The 8,508-nt window shown below is 40.8% G+C and overlaps 1 long non-coding RNA gene across 1 annotated transcript; it reads left to right on the top strand.

The window, feature by feature from the left end:
- Nucleotides 1-1,655: 1,655 nt before the first annotated feature.
- LOC116653260 lies at nt 1,656-6,269 on the top strand. Its single transcript, XR_004306825.1, has 2 exons — nt 1,656-4,956; nt 5,048-6,269. It is a non-coding gene; the product is annotated as an uncharacterized LOC116653260 (long non-coding RNA).
- The last annotated feature ends 2,239 nt before the right edge of the window (nt 6,270-8,508 follow it).

The raw sequence follows: 8,508 nt of genomic DNA on the forward strand, positions 1-8,508 counted from the left end.
TTCCTTATTGCTCTAAATGTTTGCTTCCTCATTGAGTATTGCTAAATATTTGGCCTCAAAGGTGTTTTGTGGTGTTGCATTCCTCGTTTTAATTGCAGTCTGGGGAGAACCCAATCTTTACAGATTCTGGCATTAGCTCTTGGCGGGGTGTCTGTCTTGTGTCTGTCATCATTTTTGCAGTTAAATGTTTGCGAGTGTTTTGAATGAGAACTCACAAATGTGAATTTTCTATTTCTTCCCTCTAAACACAGAGAGTTAATAGCATCTTTTTATAACGCTGTGCTTTCTCACGCTGATGTGAATCTAATTCATTTATGGAAAATGGGATTTCTTCAAAATTAATTTATCATAATAGTCTGGGACTGTAATCATGTCAGTTTGTGTTGTTATGGTGTTGGAGGAGGTGATTGATTAAATGTAATTGTAGTTCTACTTTGTTTTCCTACCAAACAGTAGATTTCCAGGTTTTCCAGGAAAGAACAATTCATTTAATGGTTAAAGACAAAATACTTCAGACTTATTGCATTGCTAAGTGAAATGTTTTATAATTCCTTCCATTCAAATCTTCTATCACATAAAATATTAAATGATAATGTTTAGCCATGATGTAAAAAGTTGCAAACAATTGTAGTCTGTGAAAGTCGTATCAACTCCCTGGTGAACCAATGGAGTGCTTCAGCCCCCCTTCTGTCTAAGGGTGTTTAATAATGCTGCTTTACTCACTTTTTGACTTCTTAAGAACTCTTTCCTCGTAGTAAAAGCCCAGTATGGCTTACTGAACCCCACAATCCCATCCAGTATTTTTCCAAGTTGGCAAACTGCTTACTCTGGAATTCTCCATATTGTACAATTTTGTCACAACATATTACATTTTTACTCCTAGATATCTAATTAAGAACGACAGATGATTAGTAGGGGATAATGTCCCCTCAGTGACAGTGTCACAATGCATCAGTTTAATCTATAGTTAAATGCAAATTAGAGGAGGGGTGCTGTGCAGTCCCTGATTGACTGATCAGGGATATTGATGACTGGGGATGGGTGGTTCCTGAGCTGGGGCAGCTTCAGGGGAGGCAGAACCCTACCAGGAGCCAGCAGTGCTCAAAGAAGCAGCAAAGTAGGACTGAGAACATGGCGAAGGAGATCTTTTTTGCTTGGAGATCTTGCTGGCGAAAAAGATGAAATAATAATAATAAAATAGCTTGTGAAACACACATGTTTGCAGGGATTGCATCTGAGAGACACCCCCTGCTTGGCCTGTTGCCTCCAGCATCCAAGTCCCCAGCTGGGGATCTGGCAGCTGTTTGTTTGTTAAAAGATTGAACCACTTCTTTTGTTTAAATTCTGCTCCACTTGAAATCTGTCTTTTAACTGATAAATAAGTTTAGGGCAATCTGTCAGTAAAATAAGTGCAAGATTTGAAAGCTGTTTCCTACATATATACATATTGAGGACCCTGGGGCTTTGTGTAAGCAAAGAGGCTCAGCTGCCCCTGCAGCTCAGCAAGTGGAGTTCTCTGATGCTTTGTGACAAAGCAGATGGAGCTACAGTAACATTTAATGCCTCTTAATTTATTTCTTTCCTTCTCTCCTTTTTCTTTCTTTTTTTTCTTTTTTTTTTTTTCTTTTTTCCAGGAGGATTCTGGACTTGATGCCAAGAGGAAAGCTGCTAGTCTCACAAGTAGACAGCATGGCATATTTCAGCCTTTGGCTTCTTTATTTCAAGCATCCACCAAAACCACTTTCAATTTGTGGTTCATACCAAGAGGTTGTGTCGTGAGAAACGTGGCCTGCTGTATAGATACTGATGGGTACTGATGCCACATGGTGGCTGTGCATCTGACCCAGGAACTTGTCTAGTGGCAATGAGGATGGCAATGGAAATCTTCCCAGGAGCTGTATGCAGGTTATGGAGAAAGGGCAACTGAGATGAAAGGCAACTGAAGGAGAAGCAGATCTTGAGGCAGCAGCTGCTGATCTGTGTGTAGGTGGGAGGAGCAGCTAGCATGGGGACTGTGGTGCTTTTGTGGTCAGTACACTGCTGGAGTAGGGCAAGGAAGATGAACTTGTGGAGTCACTGAGTTCTAATGGGTTTTGGAAACCATTCAAATCTCTTCCTTTCTCACTAGAATCAAAATTTCCCACAGACCACAGCACTCTCTTTAGGCGCTGTGGTTCCTCCACACAGAGAACAGACCTCAGCAGATAGCCCAGAAGAAAGCCAGAGCAACAAAGCAATGGTCTGCCACCAATTTGCTAAACATCTCCAGCAGCTGGAATGCAGAGGTCCCTGATGATGCATTTGTAAGCATGAGATTCTTTCCCTTGTCATGTACTGAAGGCTATCCTAGTGGTTATTAACCTTTGAGCAGATGTATCTAATGTATTTTTAAGTGATTGTACTTTAATCATTTATCTTAGAGGTCTGTTGCTCTTTCAAACGTATACATCTGAGTGGAAATGGCAAACCACATAGCTAATTTCTTTCTCTAACAAACATGAGGTCCTTCTAGGTTCTTGGCTTCCAAATAGCAATGCAACCATGACACTAATTTCTTCATAACAGTAAAAGTTTGATGTGCTGCAGTCAGCGTCTGTGCTTACGTGCCTTGTAACTCAGCTGTCATGATGACATGCCACAATAGCATTTTCAGCTGACCTTAGTCTGAAGATTAAGTTGTTCAGCTAAACCATGGCACAACATTTGCTAGAGCCTGTAATGTATTGCACCCATCTAGTAAGATGAACTACAAAGCCTGGCATGGTCTCTGCAACAGTTAAAATGAATTTGGTCCCAGAATAAAGATTTGGTATGGTGTATCTTCTCCAGGTAGACATGTCTATGCACTATAATGGCAGAAACAGCTTCCAGCAGTGACAGATGGCTGCAGTCTACGTGTACTTACTGTGTCTGTCTGTGACTTATGCTCCACTGTCTGGTAGATTTTACTGACTAATTTCATGGATTTAGGAGTCTATTTTGCCAGGAAAGATGTTTTTAATGTTAACCATGGATTAATACAAGGAGGAGGAAATTGTTTTTCTCAGGGGAAGTGCTGTCAGTGATTGATATGTTCCCTATGAAATCCCAGTCCCCACTGGGTGTTTCCTGGAATCCAAACTGTTTTGGATACAAATTGGCAGTACTTGCATTTGCTCAATCAGTTCATAACTTGTCTGCTGAATTAACATCTCAGGGGCAGCCACGAGGGTCTGAAAACCTCTCTAAATTGTACGTTGGTTCTGATAGAGTATTATACTGGTAGTGCAACAAGAAAATTTGCATTCAGTTTTGTTCCCTAGTTCTGTGACAGATTTATATTCCTACAGTTACGCAATCAGCATTTTTTCATTTTCAGCTTGATTTTTACTAGAATGAAGAATCACAGAGGGAAGAATAGCATGTTCTTGTATAAAAAACTTCTTAAGATGTCATTTAATGAGCAACAAATGTACAACAAGTAAGAAACAGTAAAATTTTGCTCAAAAAATGTTATCAAGAAAAATATTTTCTCCTAAAGCCCCAGCTCTTATATACATGACCCCCAGTACCCTTGACTCCAAAATGGAAGTAAAATGACCAGTGCAGCACTATAAGTTTTTTTGTCTCTACTTTAAGTTTATTTAGACTGGAAGGAGCCTCTGCAATATGTCCAGTCCAGTGCCCTGCTCAAAGCCAGGACAACTTTCATGTGAGAGTAGATTGCTCAAGGCCTTCTCTTGCTGGCTTCTGAAAGCTCAGAAGATGCATTCTCCATGGCGATATCTCAGGGCTGAACCACTTTGGTGTTGAAGACCTTAAGTCCAACATTTTCTTGAAAGTTCAATGGAGCAAGAAGGACCTTCATCTAGCAGATTTGTTATGCTGAAGTTAGCACTTGTCACGGGAAGGGGAACCTTGTGAAACATTTGAACTAAGGATTCTGTCACTTACAAAGTATAATACAAACAAATTTATTCAACAGCAGTCTAAAACATGGTATTAAATGTTGAGATTGTTGTGTGTAGTGGAAGGCTGTGGTCAGAGATGAGATCTCTTATTTTCTGTATGTCTGGATTTCAGATTGTGGATTGGTTCCTTTCTGAGTTGCCATTGGTCCCATGAGATGGTGGGATGTTTAAAAGACAGTCAGTCTGGAACCAGGGTATCAGTCAGGAGAACACAGCTGAGTGCAGTATTCCTGCAGGCAAGTCATCACATTTGATCCTTGATGACAAGGTGTAGCATCTAGCTGTGCAATACATATAATGTTTTGAACATTTAAAACACTTCTAAATATTTCAAACCCAAACCATTTTATGATTCTGTAATTCATAATGCTCATACAGGATAAGTGCCTAACTCGTGCTTGTCTCTGCAGGTATCACTTTGAGGGAAACATGAAGGAGAGCTCTTTTAAATTACAATCAAACTGCCCTGAAATCATGGGTTTCATCTCTGACTTGAGCTTTCTTTATGAGAAGCACAGGCAGCTTGAAACACTTGTCCTTGTCGATCCCTCAGTTGATCAAAAGGTCTCAAGCTGATTTATTCTACTGTATTAATTCCGTTGTAAATCGCTCCTTTCCCTTCTGTGACACATTTAAGTAACTTAGTTGCTGTTGTTTTGTTTTACTTGCATTGAAAGAATCCCATTTTCTAGCCGTTTTACTGCAGGTTTCAGTCTAGATTAGCTGCGGTGCTTTTTTTCCGTTGCTCCTTCTGTTGTTTTTTTCCCTTGAAGGCATAGTTTCTACCCTTGCTAGGACTGAAGTGTGCTGGTTCAGCCCATAGCTCCATGCCCTCGTTGCTTGGTGCTGAGCAGCGGAGGCCCCCTGGCGCCCGCTTTGCCAGCCGCTGGGAGCCGGGGGTGGGGGGTTGCGGAAGTGGCACGCTGTATTTCCCATGTTTCTCTCTGGGTAAAAGAGGAGTAAAAGCAGGAGAAAATGCTTCTTCCCAGTGCACGTTGTGACCCAGGTCTCGAATAAGTAACTTTTACAGTTTTATAGCATTAGTTGGCTCTGAGCATTTTTCTTCAGTGCTCTCCTACCCTTTCTTTTTCTTGCAGTTTTCCTCACATCAGAATGGCTTTACTGTAGCTGAGATTCAAGACCACACCTGAAGCTCACCAACATGCAAGAAGGATATCTCTTATTTTCAGGTTGGCTTTTATGGTCGTTATTACTAGCTTGGTAGAGCAGTGGTGGTGGTATTTGCTACTTGGATTTCTTGTTTCCGTTTTCCCCTTACTTTTAGAGAGGTCATTTTGCATTCCTTGAGCCATGGCCAGCATTGCCTTCTTTGCAGTTAGATACTGTGTAACTCATTGCTCCTGTTTATGCAAGAACCCACATCAAAGGCTTTCTCCTTCCAAGTTTTAAAGATCATAGGGAGATCAGAAATAAGACTTCAAAAAGCCAAATCTTGCTGGAAAAGCACTTACCCAAAATATCAGTAAGCTGTAAAAGTCAGCAGATCTAAGTGCTGCTTTCTGATTAATGCAGGTGCAGTGACAGTGCCCGTAACTGACACTGTTTAGTGGCACACGGCCAAAGGTCTGATTAGTGCCCAGTGTCAGTCTGTTCTTGGGTCTTATTCAAGTGCTTGTGATGGGCAAAAATACTGAATCTTCTTGCTGAGGATTTTCTGGTATTGGAACAAAAATGTATTAGTTGTTGTGACTGACAAATTCAGGAAAAAATACCAGTTTCTTGCCTTGCCAGTAGTTTGCAACTATCATTTGAAATGGTTTTCCAATGGATGCAGTCCTTCAGTATCTTGTTTAGGAGCAGTCTGATGTACAAAATTCAGTCATGTTCTTCAAAACAGTTACCTTCTGGCAGGGGGATGTTTTGTTTTATGGTTTTGTTTCCTTTCTTTGGCTTTTATCTGTTCTCATTTAAAAGTGCTATCTTTTTCAACATGCAGAGCTTAAGAACGGCTTCAACGGAAGTATATCTTTAGTATTTGCAATACAAATTTTCCCTAATGCTTTCTTAAAACTTCACACAATCTGTTGTTTTGATACTAAGGGAGAGTAATGTCTAAAAAAGCAGAATATAGTTCAGTGTTTTGGCTGTTGCTTATACAAAGAACTGCTATGTATTTAGTGCCACTTATTTATAAATAAGGTATTTCTTTTTTCACTTCCTGCTTATGCACTGCAAACAGGATGTTAAGTGATCCATTTTGTGTTGGCATGATGACTGACTTGAGGAGACCCTGGGCTGATAGTGTGGCTTCCTGGTATTGCTCTCTTCCCATTAGAATAAAGGCAAATTTTAAAATGAGGTATCAATCACAGTCTTAATTGCACACAGTTGTTATATATTGTTAGTAGGCACTAAAGATCTTTTCCTGAAGTCTGCCAAGATTTTTGGATGAAAAGACCTTGCAATTTCCTGTCAAGCTTTTCCCCAACACCAATAGATTGTTACCTGTTACACACTTCCTAATTTCATCTTACTCCTCAGTCTCACCACCCTCACAGTAAAGAATTTCTTCCTAGTATCTAGTTTAAACCTACCCTCTTCCAGTTTAAAACCATTTCCCCTTGTCCTGTAGCCACGTGCCCTTATCAAAAATAATCCCTTCATCTTTCCTGTAACCCTCCTTCAGATACCAGAAGGCTGCTATAAGGTTCCACTGAAGCCTTCTCTTCTCCAGGCTGAAGAACCTTAGCTCTCTCAGCTTGTCCTCATAGATGAAGTGCTCCAATCCTCTGATCATTTTTGTGACACTCCTCTGTACCTGCTTCAACAGCTCCTAAACATTTGTGCTGGGGCCTCCAGAACTGGATGTAGTATTCCAGGTTGGGTCTCATGAGAGTGGAGTAGAGGGACCGAATGACCTGCCTTGACCTGCCAGTCACACTTCTCTTCATGCAGTCCAGGATCTGTTTGGCCTTCTGGGCTGCAAGTGTGAACTGCTGCCTTATTTTGAGCCTCATCAACCGGTACTCCCAAATCCTTCTCCTCAGGGCTGCTCTCAAGCCCTTCTCTGCCCAGCTGTATTTGTTGAATCTCACAGCTTACTTTTGTTACTGAGTTGGAATTAGCGGGTTGTGCTGGAGAAAAAGATGGTTTTAGAGAGGAATTCAATAGCACATCAGAACTTCAGTGACTTGTGAGAGGAAGAGTTTTCTATGGTAACATGGGAGGCCATTTAAAATGGAAGGGCAGTAGAAAATTTGCCTCTTGTCGGGAAGAATTTGACCATGGAAGTGTTTAGAAGAATGAGCAATAAACTGGTTACAAACAAGAGGTAGATAAAGTTGAGGACAGTTAGAAAAATAATTGAGAAGAGTGCCCATGATGGTTCAGGCAACACAGAAGAGTCATCGGGATCAGCAAAGAGTAGGTGAGTTGCCAAACCATTGGGTGAATGGAAATGGATGACAGTTTGAGCAGTGTTAATTATGGACCTGAGTGATGGTATTGCTGGAAGAAGGGAATGTTTCACTGGACAGGTAGAAAGAGAAGTATCAGAAGGGAGGCTGGTGGTGTGTCCCTATCTCTAGGACACTGTGCAGCTTGTATATACAAAAGGCTTTCTCCATTTCATTAATACTTTACATAAAGAACTACTAAACAGTAACTGTCCTATAATACTCTACAGTCCCAGTTAGGGAGCTGTGATCCCTGGAGGATGGGAAATAAATGAAGAAAAATCGCAGAGTTGCAAAATGAGCTGAAACAAAATGTCAAGCACTTTTGCAAAGAATTCTCTGTTCTCTTCCAAGGAATGCTGAGGTTTGAGCTCTGCACTGTTGGGTGTTTTCACTACATATTTTGGCTGGTGGCATTGTTAACCCTTCTTTTGCATTTCCAGTCTTAAAATCTGCTGTCTAGTAAAGAAAAAGCAAAGAGGCTGGAGTTTAGCTGGAGAGGAAATATTTAAGACCAGAACTCACATACTTCTTCTCAATAGTAAATGGCAGCGCTCTGCAGCTCTGTCTTCACACTGATAAATCAAGGGAGCAGAATCTGGTGTCATTTTGCATTAATGAGACACTTGTTTTGTTTGTTTTTGCAAGATGGTCTTCACTTCTTTATTCTGGTGCAGAAAGAATAACCATTTCCGTGCCCTTTCTGTTCCCTGGTTTCTGAGGGCCTGCACAGCACCAGAGCAAGGCACAGCATTTGTGAATCTGCAGAAATTTATAATGGTTAAAAGGTTATTGTAGCTTCAGCTAGTCTGTTTCTCATGCCTTCTTGAGCAAGGCCTAAAAAAAAGCATAAAGATAGGACTGATTTTGAGAGAATTATGTCATATAAGAAGTTCTTCTTCAAGCCTAAGATATTTTTCCTTATTGGTCATGATTTATCTGTTGAGTTATGGCAAAAGAAGATCCAAGGGCTGTGTTGCAGGTTGAGATTAAAACACTGACTCTGCATGATTGTGTGTGTGTGTGTACAGGTAGATATGTTCTGCAGGGCTTGATCTATATTGCTTGGGCATAAGTGTTTTTATGCTCTTCCAAAGCATTCTGAGCTCTTTGGCTCAGTGCAGGGGTCATGATGTGTTTTG

The sequence above is a fragment of the Coturnix japonica genome, chromosome 3 (genome assembly GCF_001577835.2).
Source record: "Coturnix japonica isolate 7356 chromosome 3, Coturnix japonica 2.1, whole genome shotgun sequence".
NCBI classification, from domain to species: domain Eukaryota; kingdom Metazoa; phylum Chordata; class Aves; order Galliformes; family Phasianidae; genus Coturnix; species Coturnix japonica.